Below are 15323 nucleotides of genomic sequence, written 5' to 3' on the forward strand. Positions count from 1 at the left end.
TCCCCATTTCCTCATTGAACTATACTCTGCCCATGTGTTGTGACATCAAGGAGTTTTCATTGTGTCCTGTGTCTGCTGGTTGATGTTCATGGATATACTCTGCTAGTCTTCTGAATATTCCCTTCTATTCTTGTACTGTGAAGCTGTTCCAGTTGGAACAAACCAATTTTGCCAGCTCAGAACTCTGCTATTTCATCCCCATCTTAATTTGCTTCAAATGTAGAAGTCTGTCCTGGTTTATTTTTGGTATCCTGTTAAGTAGTAGGATGAGTATCCTAGTACTGAGTTGAATGGCAAAAGATGAACATCCTTTTTTTTTTGGTTTAAAAAAAGAGTGTATATTTAAACTTGAGCGAGATCGGTGAACTAATATCCTCATTGATTAAGAACAGATTGTTGGCATCATGGCAGCTTCTCACTGATCCAGTGTGAACAAATTTATCTCAGTAAAATGCAATTCAGTATTATATATCATGGCAGGCAACGTGTAGGCCAGAACCTGTAGCATTTTTCACCCTTGTAACAATCACAAAATCATTTGTTTTCTTGAAAATAGACCTGATGCACTTACAGAAAGGAGCAGAAACGTGCAGTCAATCCATTTCCTCCACTGACATCACTACCATGCCCCTAACTGCCCTCAAGCTTCATGAATCAATCCATCCAGGAATTAATGAATAAAATATATTCATTATGATGATGCCATGCCATTATGTCATTATTTTGCCATGGCCTGCAAAAAGTTTGCTCACCCCTTAATACATGCCTGCCCAGAAATCCCATTTATCTATCCTATGTATTTAATATATTCCCATATAAGTGAGACTCCTTTCATCATCCCTAAAAGCTTTTGAATCTGACCAGGGCTAATCCAGCCCAGCAGTGAGAAATCAGCATTTCAATATTTCTGTGCTATCGGTTCCACTCTAGGCTTAGACTAACTTTTCTTGTGATGCTACTACTGATAGTTATTTTTGCCCATTACTATTTTCATTTTTAAAAGGCCAGCGCCCTTTTTCTATACCACATTATCTATCACACAGACATACACATCAGAGTGGTGAGGTTCCTTAGGGTAGTTTTGAACTAGAAAAGATTCCTAGTAGTCGTTACCAGCTGAGTTACAAATGTCAGAAATTTTATTGGTCTGGTGTGAGGCATTTTAAACATCATGGATACCAAGAATTCCTCCCAAGGCCAAACCAGGTCCCTTTAAATGCATAAACTTTGCAGACCCAAATATAAACAGATTGGAAAAGGCCAGAAGCTGGATCTGAGCCATAAATTAACAAGAAAATATTTTCCTTCTCCTCAGATTTTGTTTCAGAGCTAAGAATATGTCTCAGTTACAAGGTGTGTGATGAGACCATCTTGATCTAAACATCTTTAGAAAATTGAATTATACTGTTTATGTTATATATTTGCATACTCACCTTGGATAGGTCGGTCTGGACGGCAGGAAATTTGAAGAGCCGTCATTGGCCACGAGCCACGAGCAGCCCGCTATAAAAAAGACTGCCGCGGTTTCGCCGGATCAGTTCTAGAGAGAATAAAGAGAATAAAAGATCAACTGGGTCTCGAGTCTTTGTTCCCAAAATGCAACAGTTTATAAAGATGAGACAGTATGATTCAGCATATGTTTAATGCTATGTTCTTAAATCAGGGCAATAAGTTCAAATGTATACAGATAAAGGGAAGAATTTAACTGGGGTCCGAGCAATAGCAGCATCAGCCTTTATGACAGAAGGGATAGTGCCCCAGCCTTGAAAGAGGCAGTAATGTGCTCCCTCCTCAAGAGATCCTCCTTGTACATAATGGTTTGGGATATCTATGGATGAGTCTTCAACCCTTCCTTTAGAGGGAAGGTTGTTGAAAAGGTAGTCAGTCTGCAGCTGATAAGGACTTCGAGGAAATGGATTATCTAGACCCATTTCAGACTGGTTTCTGGCCAGGATTAGTAACTGAGGTAGCTTTGGTTGTGCTTGTTGAACTGTGATGGAGCTGGGGTGGTGGTTCTGTATCCATCCTCAATCTCTTAGTGGCTTTCAATAACATCAGCCATGGCTTCCTGGCTTCCTTTTGAGCTGGCTTTGTGGGTTGGGAATTGCGAACACCAGTTTATTGTGATTCTCTTCCTTTTCCTGGGGTCACTTCTAGTTAGTTTTAATTGAGGTTGTCCCCTAGGCCTCATATTTGTGATACCACAGGGTATCATTCTCTCTCCTCCTTTCCAACAGGTACATTATAGTGCTAGGTGACTTCATCTGCCATTTTGGAGTTCAATAACAGTATATTGTTGATACCCAATTATATCTTTCAACTCTAGGATGACCAAATGTGGCTGTCAAATTCTACCCATGTGCCAGGAGGCTGCTTTGGTATGGATGGGAAGGAACTATCTCCAATCCTACCAAGACTGAGTGGGTTTGGGTGTTTGAACCACTCAAACCATCCAGATGTGAGAATATTTCCCCATGCAAGGGTGGTATACTATCTGAGGTATACTCCTGGATTCACAACTCCTGCTTGAAGAGCAGGTGGCAATTGTGTTCAGTTTCATCTGGTGTGCCAGTTACACCTTTTCCTAGCTTGACTATTGCAAAGTGCTTTACATGAGGGTCTCATTGAAAACCAAATAGAAACTGTAACTGTTTCAGATTGCAGCGATAGAGGCAGTGATGGGCATAGCTTGGTAAACTTGGTGGTCAGTCTGTTTCCAGGTGTGATTCAAGATGCTTGTAGCCATCTGTAAAACTTGACATGGCAAAGAACTTGGGTTACTTTGCTTGTCTCCCACTGTATCTGATCAGATGGTCCATCTGGCAGGTTGGGGTGCTCCAGGTTCCATCGATTAAACAAAGCCATCTGTCTGGACCTCAGAAATACCTTCTCTGTCGCACGGCCTACCCTCTGTAACAAGGTTCCTCCTGAAATTTGAATGGCTCCCACCTTACACATATTTCAAAGGGTTCTTCGTCCAGGTCTTTGATGAGGGTGACTGATGCCTCTTTCTTCCTTTCTGTTCTCTTCTGGGTTTGTTTTCTTTGCCATTGTTATTATCTCATCTTACGTTATTCTTGTGGGTATTGTTTGGGTATTGTTTTTTGACCTTAAATATTTTTTTAAAAGTTGCAAAATTCCTAGAGTCAGGCAGAATATATATTTAATAAATTATTGTTAATATCTCTTCACAACAATATGAAGTCATAGGTGCCAGTTCTTTAGCTCAGCAACTCTTGGGTGTCAGGGATTAGCACCTTTGGGACAAACGTGACATGGAGACTCTCCATAGACATCCATGGAGGATGGTTTCTCCGCAGACCAGGGGTGTTTATGTGTTTTGCATGCTGCCTGGATCCTGCACATATGCAGGTGGGGCTTCGGTCACTTACACAGCCCGGTTCCTGACCGATGGCAATCCGCAGCCTGGGATTGTGGACCTGCTTTAGCTCATGTGTAAACCTCAAAATATGATGGTGATGTATTTGTATGTTGGAGAACATTTAAATATACAGGTAGCTTAAATCCTATTATAGTCAATAAAAAAACAATTGCAGAAATTACTCAATAACTACTACTTTCAGATCTATTTTCTGTTAAAAGCCCCTTGATATCGTGCATATGTTTGCTTTGTTTAACTTAGAGGGTTTTGGATTAGTCCAATGGACATTAAATTATGAGTCTATTGAAACAATTCTTCCAGTAAGGTACAATCAACAGCTGTGCACGATGAAGTGCTGAATCAGATTTATTAGCCCAAAGGGCAGGGTTATTAACGCTCTTCTGGGTTGTTTCCCGTGGCACCATTCCAACCATGCAAAGTGTCTTCCACTTGCGGAAATTCTGTTTTTAGCCTTTTATGTGTGCCAGAGCCAATGCTTTCATAGAGCTTGTGCAACTCACTGCACAAGTGCACACACAAGGCATTTTAGGAGCCCTTGAAGTGCTTTTAGGAAGCAGAGAAGTTCAGGCTCAGGTGTGACTGCTGAACTACACTCTTAGCCCCTTACCATTGCTTGGTTGGGGCTACTAGTTTGTTGTGGTTTACAATGTGTGTACAATTTATCAGGCGTGGGGGGGAGGGCTGACTGTTTTAATAGTAATTCTTCTACTAGCACTAACAACACGATATCACTTGTTTTTCACTAGAGCAACACTGAGGATTCCAATGGAGGGTTTACTGAACCAAACCGTCTGAATAAATCACCTGCATTGTCAAGGTTGCAGATGATCTACTTCAGAATAATATCCTTGCAAAGCAATTTAATACTACTTCCCTCCACTTAACTGAAGAACAACAAGGAGATTTGCATCAAAACCTACTGGAAATGATGCAGACAATCAGCTGAGAGACCTTCTAAACACTCATTACTGTTTTCTGACAGACCTCAGCAAGAGATCCATTTCATGACCTCAGAAAAAAGGATGTGGTGGAAATCTTTTGCTTTCTACCTCTTAATTTTTAAACGGGGGAAACTTCTATTTTCTCGGCATGTGTGACATTTTATAAGGAGTGCTTCACTAAAATTGCCTGTTTTTTTATTATCATGACCATATTAAGTATCCTACTAATGAAAATTATAATTCTAACAGAAACATCGTTGTATCCTTCCTACTGCTTCTTCAAATTATTATCCTTTGTTGGACTAAAACAAGAACACTTACTCCAGTAATTTTGACTGGTATAGCATGTGAGATATTATTCTACTGGACATTATTAATGGTGAAACTTGTGGATTTACAATTTCTATTAATGCAACACTATATAATTAATAAGGGCTGAAATTAACTATAGCATAAGACAGGAAAGTATTAAATCTCATAAAATGGCAGATTAGTGTAGGAAAATATTAAAAGTAACATTGTAACATTAACTTGTTTCTTGAGGTTTAACACAATTCTTTCAAAGGAAAATTTATATACAATGCATATTATTTAGAAAGGGAAAGGTACATTTCAGAACAAATTCCAGTTACAGTTTTGTTTTATATGTGCTGCTATTACTCTTAGTCTTTGCTGTAACTTTTTTCTAAATATATATTTTTTCACTATTTCCTACAAAGGAAAAGTAAATAATAGGATACTGTATAATGTTAAGCTTCAGAATGAAATTTATTTTTATACAGACTACCAGGGAATATATATCTACACTAACATTAAGCTGTATGCTGCCATTATGATAGCAATTTTTGGACATTTCTGTTATTTCTTTATAATCTTGTATGAACAATTGAGCATTGGACAGAATCCCTTCTGGATATGGTTTTAAATCCTAGTTTTAACACAGCTGCCAACAGAGAAAAAATGCTATAAATTCATACATTTTGAAATAAATGTAAGGAAAGAGAACCTTTTTCCAATGTTAGTTAAGATTATGACAGGTGAACCTACAGTTCAAATAATGGAAGTCTGAAATATAAAATATTAGAAATTCCCAAGTGTGTGACAGGATTATTCTCTTGGTACACAACATCTGTGATTCTCTCACTATAAATTTCCAAACTGGTTTTTGTTCCTGATTCTCAGTTTGTAGAGCTCTTTTATCATTTTTCTGTCAATTTTATTTCTTGTGATTTTTTGCTACTAGGATTACTAAATTTACGATTAGCAAAATAAAGTTATATGGTAGAACTGGCTTTATATTTTTTAACAATGACTTTTGGTTCAGAGAAGACAATGAAGAAATTTATGGTTAGGCAACTATGTACTTTATTTTAATCAATATGCACTTCTGAGGTGTGAACCTGCACACCTCTTGTGCTGCTGTATGAGGTATAGGAGATATACAATACATACATTTTCAACAGGGGTGTCAAACTCAAGGCCCTTGGGGTGATTAGATGTGGCCCGCAGGGCCATTCTGGAAACAGTGAAGGTCCAGCCTGCAGTGCCTCTGCTAGCAAAAACGGAGCTCAGGAGGGCCACATGCAGCCACCCCAGGCTCCGTTTTCGGCCGTTACAGCCTCCTGTAGCCCTCTGCCAGCAAAAACAGAGCTCAGGAGGGCCACACGCAGCCATCCCAGGCTCCGTTTTCGGCCGTTACAGCCTCTTGCAGCCCTCTGCCAGTAAAAATGGAGCTCGGGGGGGCATGGCTGAAAACGGGGCCCAGGTGCCCATTTTCACTGGCAGAGTGCTTGGGCCACAGGTGCCCCCAACATGAGTGATGTCATGCTGGCCATACCCACCCCAGCCCCCCAAGGTCAAACACAACCTTCATGTGGCCCTCAATGAAAACAACTTTGACACCCCTGATTTACAAAATTTAAAAAACAGACTAAGTGATCTCCCATTTTTTCCTGCAACTGTAGCATTGCAGTTATGCTTATGTGTTCAACACAAATTTTAAAGCCTTCCAATTCCTAACTTCTCCCACAATTACAACTATCTGTTGGTGTGTGATGCTTGGCCCTGTTACAGATTTTAGATTCTGTGTTGTTTTCAGTAACACCATCACAGAACAACAAGTGTATGTGAACAAATTGTAGGCACAATAACGCATTAGAAATGTCTATTCTCAATTTCAAAATCACAAACATCATCGGGAAAATGCTTTAAAACAAAATATTTTCATTATAACTGTTTTATAACTAATGTGCCTTGTGGATCAAATTCTGCATGATCTTGTAATCAACCACTGAAGTCAAAGAGAACAGGCTGCAAAATCTGTTCTAAAGATCACTATGGTTTGGCCACAGATCCAACTTTGACACATGCTCATCCAAAGACATGGGTGTTATTTACTGACAACGTTATTGATGATGATGACTTCCATATATCAAACATTAGAGAGCGAAGTTAAGTATCAGTTGATGCCAATAATTTCTGAGCCAGAAAGATGTGAATCAGCAATGATGTTCAATAGGTCTGATCCAACTTCATAATTAATTCAGAATCCAGATTAAATTATGGGAGGTTTCACATCAAGGAAAAATAAGATAAAAAACCAAATTAATTATGAATCAACTTGCCATTACCTTTAACACTGTTTGGTAGTGAGAGGGAAAAAAGCAATATTCAATGGTTACATGCCATGGGCATCTCTTCAGGAATAGTGTTTGCTACCTTTCTTCAATCTTTACATTATGTTTATTCTTTTTTTAAAAAAATCTAAATATTTTTAGGCAGGTCACATTGTTCATTTAAGCAATACCTTAAAGTCGTTCTTTACCCAGAACCCAGAAAAGGTTCATTCAGAACCTTTTTGCTTGATTTTGAATGCTTTTCATTTATTCGATTCAGTGGTGGGGTTCAAATTGTTTTACCACCAGTTCGGTGGGCGTGGCTTGGTGGGCATGCTTTGCCTAAGCCGGCATGCAGCTTTCCCCACACCAGCTGAGACCTGCAGCGCCAATCAGCTGAGAGGATAAAGAAGAGAAAAGCGCAAGGGGCAGGTGGGAGGGCTCTTCTTTTTTTCTCTCAGCTGATTGTCGGCGGATTTTTTTTCCTCCTCTCAGCTGATCATAGGCTTTTTTTTTTTTACTACTGATTCAGTGAACCGGTCCAAACCAGTAGCATATCACCACTGATTCTATTCCAATGCTGAGTATTGCACCTGAAAAAGTCATTTCCCTTTCTTCTTAAGAAATACAGTGGCAAGATTTTGTTTTGTTTTTTAATGACTGGGCTAAGACAAGAGACTAACTCAACAAAGTATTCATCACATTCTTTGTTCTTGAGCTCAGCACTTTAGTTTTGCAGCCAACTGGTGGGTGAAGGAAAGGAGAGGCTCAAGAAGCTGCAGGCTAGGAGATGGGGAGGATCTCTCCCCAGTGGAGGGATGCTGCTGGTTCGCACAGGTTCGGTATGAACAGCGATCAGTTGGCCCCACCTGCCTGCCTCCGCCCTATCTTGTCTTGCATTTCCTTCTTTTGCGGCTCATCTGATTTGCATGGCAAAGTAGACTACTGTGCCTCAGCTATTCTGTTCACTGGGTGTGCTGTCCAAACAGTTTATAGTTAATTGGAAATTGGGATAGTTAGTTAGGAATTGGGAGCTGTCCCCTTAAGGGAATGCATCATGGTAAATGTGGTTAAGGTATCTTGGGAAATGTAGTCCATATCATGTGGCCACATCTGTAAACCTGATTAGTCATTGAATTGACCCTTGGTTGGGTTGTGGGAGGTTCCTTCTTTCTTGCCTGAACCCACCATCATGCTGGCACCTCACCTCCTTGCTCCTTGTTCCTTCGATATGGGATGAAAGTTCACCATCATTTTACACAATGAATCAACTATGCAAAGATTTGGACATTGAGATGAATCTCGATGTAACCATGGGTTATATGAGGATACCTGATGAACCAATAAATAAACTTTGTATGGATGTTTGTAGAGTTATCTATCTGCCTTTATACATTCAGTCAGTAATTATAGAGGACAGAATACTGGGGAAGGCTAGAAGGCAATCGGGAGAGGTTCAAATTGGTGTTTATTGAATGCCCTGCTTGCACATGAAGCATTCACAGAACCTGTTGTTTAACCGGTTGTAGCCCACCACTGCCTCACTCTTTGCTTCTACCCCTGTGTATATCATCCCCTATGTATTTGCCCCACTGTTTATAAAGGAAAGAAAGTTTGTACGGAATAGCTGTGAGAAAACCTCCAGTATAAATAAGGTTGTGGGGTTTTGTCTACATCCACAGTGTCAGCTCTGAGATTCAACTGCCAAGGAAGGAATGGAAGGAGGATGGAGGAGTTGGAAAGTTCAAGGTTATTCCGTATGTGTCATTAAAAAATTCCAGCTGCAGTTAATTGGTTCTCGTGATTAATGAAGTGTAGAAGTGGGAGGAAAGAAGGTGGATTTTGTGTTACCCACTGAAAATGACTTTCACTTTTGGAAATGCCATAGAAGTACCAGAGCTGTTCCTAATAAATCAGTTGGAGATTATAATTGTCTTGGAGTGATTGATTACCATTGGCAATTTCTGGATGCCTAATACACAGCAGATTTACTAGAGACTAAATCTTTTCCATCACCATTGGCTGTGCTGGCTAGGACACTTGTGGATTACAGACTTGCATTTCAGCCTAGGACAAATATCCCCTGGTGGTCATTTCCCCCCTCACCCTCATGTCCCCAGGATGTTGTTTTGATCTTCTTATCCCCAGTTGACGCTTATAGCAGCCTAAATGTCAATCGTTATCATGCTCGATGCACCTGAATTCAGGGCTCCATACTGTCCACTCTGCCAGCCAGAGTGGAGGCTACAGCAGCAGCAACAAGACAGGGATTAGCAACGGGAACAGCCAATTTTATGCTGATAATAGGTTTCTGCTGTTTTAACTTTAGCTGTGCTCTGGGGAAAAGATTCTTAGTTCTGCAACACCTAGAGACCCGAGTTTCCTCTTATATGCTACATACTGTAATCTCTTTTTACAAGCATTCTCTTCCTTTCACTCCTTTTAACAAAGTGTGGGGAACATGCAAGATTTATTCTTATATTTTTTTTGTCTTAAGAAAACACATGCTGCTTATCAAAATCAGGGTTTTTTCTACCACATTATCATCACAGTATAATCGTTACAAAAAATTTAAATAATCATTTAAAATACCAAAGCAATATTTAAGATACTATAAAGGACATTTCTCATGTATTAATTCAAAGTGGTAACATATCAAGAGAAAAGGAGTCTTGGAGAATAAGAGCAGTTTTCTCTTAACTTGGGTGACCCAATATTAAAGCGGAGGAAAGAACTTGAATCGGAAGGTTATGTTTGCCATTGGTTTGCTTATCAACAACTGAAAGAAAGATTTAAACTGGATAAAAAAGGTGTTATGGATTTGACTTTTTTTTGAAAATGATCTGGAATTCATATTAAGTGGAAAGGATGAACATATTATTGCTAAGATCTATAAAATGTTATTGGAATTGAATCTGGAAAATGAATATGTAAAACATTGTATGATTCAGTGGGCAAGGAATTTTGGATATAACATGATGCTTGAACAATGAGAAAATATTGGATGAAAGGTTTAAAATTTACATTAAATCTAAAATAAAATTTCTATAAGATGATGTATCGTTGGTATTTAACACCAGATAAGCTATGTAAGATGTATAATAAAGGTATGTCAAATGACTGTTGGAAGTGTAAAAATAAAGAAGGGATTTTTATCATCTATTGTGGACATGTGATAAAGCCAAAAAAAATTTTGGAATATGATTCATGTTTTAATACAGAAAATTTTGAAAATGGAGATAAAGATGAAATCAAAATTCTTCCTTTTGGGTCTAATGGAAAAAACTGGAGAATAAAATTGGAACTTTGTTATTATATATGTTGACAGCAGCAAGACTATTGTACGCACAAAATGGAAAGACACTTCGATTCCTAACATGGATGAATGGTTGCAAAAGTTGATGGAGTTGGCTGAAATGGCAAAATTTTTATTAAAGAAAAGAATATAAATACTTTTATTTCCACACGGAGACAGCTTCTGAACTTTGTGCTTGAAGTGGAAAAGAATGAAACTCTGATTTTAGATTTTACCCGATTAGATTGATAGATCTTTATAGAAATGGTGTGTGCGTATTATTATGAAAAAACAAAAAGTTGTGATTTGATGTTAATGTCTTGTTTTAGGGCAACTGAGAGAGTCAGGAGTCAATGTTTCTTTTTCTGTTTTCTTATCCTCCCTCACTTCTCTGCCCCCTCTTGCTCCGCACCGTTTTCCTATTTACTTTCATATTTTGTATCTTATTTTATTTTATAACCCAATAAAAATGTTAAACAAGAGAATAAGAACAGTTTTGAACTAGCATTTAAAGATAACAGTAGTAGGCAGGAAACATGTCCAAATGGTAGACATATTCCAGAATTGGGGGATAGACGTCTTCACATGGAAGCATAGGGAATAGGGCTTCTAGGATTACATTGGTTTTAATGGGCTTCTGAGGATAACCAGAGCACTTTTTTCAGATAATGTACACTCATGAAGGACTTTCTAGTTTTATATCACCACTTCGAATTGGGACCATTAATGAACCAGAAGCTACAGATTCTAAACTGTTATAGTTAGGATATGTATAGGTAAATCTTTCCCTCATTAAAGTATTTTCCCCACTGTTTAAAAAAGAAAGTTGGATTATCCAAAGATGATATCATCTGGATATTCTACACACTATCGTGAACATGCTTGGAAGTGTACCCAATCAAGCAGCAGTGCCAACATGGAGTAAATAAATTAAGAATGAAGAACAAAATCTCTTAAAAAAAAAAAAAACAGATCACAAGCTGAAACCTTTGAAAAATAATGGGCCTAGTGTCTTGTATGAGGGGAAAAAGCTCCTGGTAATGTAAATTATAATTCTTTTCAGTTAAAAAAAAATGGAAAATGGATCTCTGTGGTGATATGCAAAGCCCTTTGTCAATCTTTTCTTATTTTGCAAAATCTGAGTAAGCTAGACTTTCAGATAATGGACAGGTAGTCTTGGGCTTACAACTATCCATTTAGCGATCATTTGAAGTTATAGTGACACTAAAAAAAGGTCCTATGACCAGTTTTCATTTGACCATTGCAATGGTAAGGTGATCAGAATTTGAGCACTTAGCAACTGGCATGTGTAATGCCCTTGTTAGAGTCGGACTCTGAGGGAGAGGAGGAATAGCCGACAGGGAGTAGAGGTGTGGCTCTGGAGGTTGTGGAGGAGGCTGGGGAAGGGCAGAGGCTGACTGGGCAGTCAGAGGAAGAACCAGACCCATCCCCTCTTCATCCTAGGACACGGAGGGAGGAACGGAGAAGGAAACAACTTGGCTTACGAGAAAGGAAGTGGCCATGATCCCCCTCATTGGTTGCAGATGGGGAGAATAGTATATATGAGAGTCAGTTGAACACAGCGTTGCTAGAAGCAAAGCATTTTTTATTTTGGGCTGAAGCTATCTTGGTTGGCATCCTTTCAACAGACTGTGCCTTGTTATTTCCCTGAAGTTAATAATTACTTATCCTGGTCCATTGTGAAATTTCCTTCATTGTAGTTTGTTTTGGTTTTTTATTTCACCTCTAACTGCTCATTAAGTTCGGACTGTATTGCTTTCTTTTGAAGACTATTTTTGAAGAAGTTTTATCTCCAACTGAGAATTATTGAACAGTGGGGCCAAGTTGGAGGCATTAAAGGACATTTATTTACATTTTGGATTTTGTTATGTTTGTGTCACACTCTGGGTCATCACAGCACGTATTTATGTCAGTTGTACTATCTTGGGGTCATATGATCATGTTTTGTAACCTTTCCAGTGGCTTCCAACAAGCAAACTCCATAAGGGAAGTCAGATTCACTCAACAACCACATGATTCACTTAACAACTGCAGTGATTTGCTTAACAACTGTGACAAAAAGATCGTAAGATGGGGCAGACTTCACTTAACTACCTTGCTTAGTAACCGATGTATTGGCCTAAATTGTCATCATAAATTGAGGATTATCTGTAAAAAGCCAATGAACAAATTGATGATGATGATGATGATGATGTGTATGTGAGTGGGTGTATTAACCAGAAGTAAAATAACTAGCAAATGAAAGCAAAAATAGTACCAATAGTATTAGGTACCTTGGGTGCAATCCCCAAAAATCTGAAGTACCACTTTAAAACCATCGGCATTGACAAAAATCACCATTAATCAATTGCAAAAGGATGCTTTTCTTGGTACAGCTTATGTCCTGCAATGATACCTATAACACCACTAAACAACATCTGCCTATCCTAGGATCTTGGGAAGAACTCAATAGGTGGATAAAAATGCCAAATTCAGTCTAAATGTCTGGCTGGCTGTGTGACCAACCTTAATAATAATAATAAATATTCAGTGAATGGCCAGGAACATAGCATCCAATGCACCTCTTGTTAATCTGCATGAAAGTTGATCTGGCAAATAATTTTACCATTCTTAATCTGTGAATCTAACAGCAAATTATTACAAAGCGAGGAGGAGGAGGAGGAGGAGTTCTTTTTAAATTGTTATTTCCGTTGACATGAATTGTCATGGTGTACCCCTGAAAGAAAAGACAAAGAGATATATACAAATAAAATTTTAAAAAAATACTATGCATGTTTTCCTATTTTAGAGGGTGACTCAAGTTAAAATTCAGGTAGAAAGATATGGAAAACTGATGTCTCTATTCCTAGATCCTGCAATGATTAAATGAAAATACCCTTTGTTGTGCTTTTTGGGACAGAAAATTCATACCTATTGTGAATTGTTCTGGGTACTTGAAATAATTGCCCCAGCACTTGGTCAAATGGTACATGAAGTTCAGCCAACGTGTACATTTTATATGGCATTGTAAATAAACTACAATGAATATGTAAGAAGCAAGACAACCAAAAACTGTGTTAAGTATGCCCTTAGCTGTGATGTGAACAAATTATCTATATCTATTTATCTACAGTATATCTATATCGATATATCTATAACTATACATGGTACACTATGTGTGTGTATACACACACACACATACACACAGTGAGAGACACACACAAGTTCCCTGATAGAACATTGATGCATGTATCACTTTATTGGTGAAATAATGTTTCATTTTTCAAGAGCAAAATTAAGTATTTTTGAATACTTAATTTTATTAAGAAAGAATGTGACATTCCACAATAAAAATTGAAACCATATTCGGAAGCTATATCTATTACTCAGGTAGGACTGAACAACCAAATATCTTCCAGGCATTTTAAGGGAACAGGCAAGGGATTTTGAGTGACTTAACCAATTGTGTTTAATAATTAGAGGTCATCAATCCATATAAAGTTTACTAAAGTGAAAATAAAGTAATCTACAGCAATAGTTTACAGCCTGTTTCTGAAAGCTGTCTTGGGTGCATTAAGGATGCTCTGAAGGCTTTATTGATGGCACTTAAGCAAGGAGGCTTAAGATTCAGGAAATTTACTCAAATCAACGCACTCAGCAGGGATTACAATAAGGTAAGCACTGTAGAACAGAATGAAAGCTTTATTTGGTTGAAAGTTATGAGCTACCTTGAACTTTTTAGAAAAAACTGGAAGAAGACCTGCGTCCAAGTAAAGATACACGAATCAGTGCATAGTGTTATTTTCCAAATGAGTGTGGAAAGCTACCAGACTCATTTCTGTATATTTATTTATGACTTTACCATTATTTAACCGCAATGGATAATTGGCCTTTAGTGGCATTTATTGATGTGGCCTTGGTATTAGACAATATTAAGAAAAACTCGTACTGCGTGCGAGCTTTTTTTGGGGGGGAGTAAAAATAAATAAAAATAAAGCAATCTTTCCGTTGAAGCAAGGATTTGGTCAGGGCTCTCCTTCCTATTCTGGAAAAAGATCCCGTTGCCCTCCTGACGAGCTTTATAAACAGCTGATGATTGCAAAGCAAGCCAATCAAAGCCGCGCAGCGAAAACCCGGGCAGGGCCAAAGGGGAGCAAGCGCCGGCGGGCGGGGGGGAGAGAGAGAGAGAGAGAGAGAAGGAAGGAGAGAGAGGGAGAGAGAACGAGTGAGCGAGCCTTAGGCGCCTCCCCTTTTGATTTCCTCTCACGCCCACTTCCAACAGCGAAAGGGGGTTTGCCTTCCTTTTCTTTCGGCTTTTGTCGTTTCACGCTAAAACTTAAACTGGGAAGAACCGGCGCCGACTTGGGGGTAAGTTTCCTCCCCCAGCCCCGCCGCTTTTTTTCTTTTTTTTTTTCGGGACAGCTTTGACAGCGGGCGAGAGCCCTGGTTGCGGGCTGGGCATATTTTCTGCCCGCGCAGTTGGGCTCAGTCTGTCGCAACGGGAAGGAGGCGGAGGAGGGGGGGGGGGATTAAAGCGTGGCTCCTCTTTAGCGAACGGGAAAACCCAACCAGGAAGGAGGAGGCGGCGCCGGCAAGCGCAGCCTGCATGACCTGCCAGCGGCAAGGAGGAACCTCCGGGATCTCCGCGTCAGCAGCAGCAGCAGCAGCCCCGGCGATTGTGCATACATGGGAGGAGGGTGTGTGCGTGTCTCGGCCCTGGAGGGATGGGCCTCTGCAGGGGGGCGTGTGACGGGCACCAGGGCTGGAGGCGGCAGCAGCGCTGCCTCGCTAAGGGCTCTTCCCGGATAAGTTTGGACTTTTCCCGAGGGGGGGGAGGGAGGGAAAGCTCGCTTTTTTTCACCTTTTCTTTCCTGGGCCCGAGGAAGCTCTCTTTCGCCAAGGAGAGCGACGGTTCAAGCGGGCTTGCAAGCTGGGGATCGCAAGGAAAGACCCCCCATTTGTATGAGCTGCTAGCGCAATCCTACAGTATAGATGGGGGTCTTGTGTAGGATTTGCGCTAGGCGTCGTGTGCCAGAGGGAGAGGGCAGCTTCCAGGCAAAGCTTTTATT

The 15323-nt window shown here is 39.6% G+C and overlaps 1 protein-coding gene across 2 annotated transcripts in view; it reads left to right on the forward strand.

The window, feature by feature from the left end:
- The first annotated feature begins 14512 nt into the window (after positions 1–14512).
- The window catches only part of HIVEP1 (HIVEP zinc finger 1), a 71664-nt gene continuing 70853 nt past the window's right edge, over positions 14513–15323 (forward strand). For both annotated transcript variants that reach the window (XM_087930863.1, XM_087930858.1), the window contains exon 1: positions 14513–14622. The gene's annotated coding sequence lies outside the window, so the exon portion shown is untranslated. The remainder of the gene's footprint in view (positions 14623–15323) is intronic.

The sequence above is a fragment of the Pseudonaja textilis genome, chromosome 3, assembly GCF_049901715.1.
Source record: "Pseudonaja textilis isolate UNSWEBS1 chromosome 3, rPseTex1.2, whole genome shotgun sequence".
NCBI lineage: Eukaryota > Metazoa > Chordata > Lepidosauria > Squamata > Elapidae > Pseudonaja > Pseudonaja textilis.